This window comes from Dipodomys spectabilis, unplaced genomic scaffold (assembly GCF_019054845.1).
Source record: "Dipodomys spectabilis isolate Male_0828 unplaced genomic scaffold, ASM1905484v1 ptg000117l, whole genome shotgun sequence".
Classification (NCBI taxonomy): Eukaryota; Metazoa; Chordata; class Mammalia; order Rodentia; family Heteromyidae; genus Dipodomys; species Dipodomys spectabilis.
Genome location: NW_024870794.1, coordinates 168,745 through 169,838, shown reverse-complemented (window position 1 = coordinate 169,838; position 1,094 = coordinate 168,745). Strand labels below are relative to the sequence as shown.

General features: G+C 32.8%; 1 non-coding gene across 1 annotated transcript; it reads right to left on the bottom strand.

The window, feature by feature from the left end:
* Window positions 1–373: 373 nt before the first annotated feature.
* LOC122115139 lies at window positions 374–475 on the bottom strand. Its single transcript, XR_006148726.1, has one exon. It is a non-coding gene; the product is annotated as a U6 spliceosomal RNA (small nuclear RNA).
* Between the last annotated feature and the right edge of the window lie 619 nt (window positions 476–1,094).

The following is a 1,094-nucleotide window of genomic DNA, read 5'->3' as shown; positions in this document are numbered from 1 at the left end:
TTATAGGTGATTAACCTTTTCTCCCTGACAGCTTTAAGGATCTTTTCCTTGGTCTGAGTTGATCCTGTGTGGATTATAATGTGACGGTGGGATGTCCTATTCTGGTCTGGTCTATTTGGGGTTCTAAATCTTCTTGTATCTGAATAGGCCTATCTTTTTGTATATTTGGGAAGTTCTCTGCTAGGATCCTGTTAAACAAATTTCCTAGACCGTTAACTTCTGTTTCTAGGTGCTCCTCTACACCCATTATCTCTATGTAGTCTTTTGAGAAACCTCCATACTACTTTCCAAAGTCTTCGAACAAGTTTAAACTCCTAACAACAAGGCATTAAGGTTCCCTTCTGTCCACATTCCATCCAGCATCTGTTCTTTTAAAAATCTGGAATGCTTCACGAAGTCGAGTGTCATCCACAGTCAGGGGATATTCTTCTCTTTATTGTTCCAATGTTAGTGTATGTGCTACTGAATTGAGCACAGAACAATTTTATATATAAAGTGTAATTGATTTTCTTAAACTAGACAATTCCACAAAAATTAAATTCAAAAGAATTGTTGTGAAATTTTAGAACCATGTGTTTCTTACATAAGAACACATTTAAGAATAAAGTCAAGATTGACATGTCCAAAACAAAATAATTCCATATATTTGTTGTTCAACGGATGTGTAGGAGGAGGAATTCAATTATTCTGTACAAGGAACCTGCCATAATAAACACTATAGAAAGTGTTAAGGTTTGTTAAAAGTTTTAATGTTTTAAATATGTTTAATTTTGGGAATTTGCTCATATATGACAAAATTAAGACTATTTAGCACGCTGTAAAACTTTTCCATAAAGCATTTAAGATTCATGGTAGCAGTCATATACTACTAAGTATGTACATTTCAGAGTTTATAGAAACTTTACTAATGAGAAATTGCAAAGTGTTTGTGTAAAGAAGCAGAGTGAAGATTTAAGACATTAACTTCACAGTTTCTGTTAAAATTTAAGGGATTCCTTACTTTATATGTTAGCGAGGAATAAATAATGGTATAAGCCATATACAAATGATGAGATGAACCATAAATAATAATCTTAGTGGGTAACTTTAAAGGC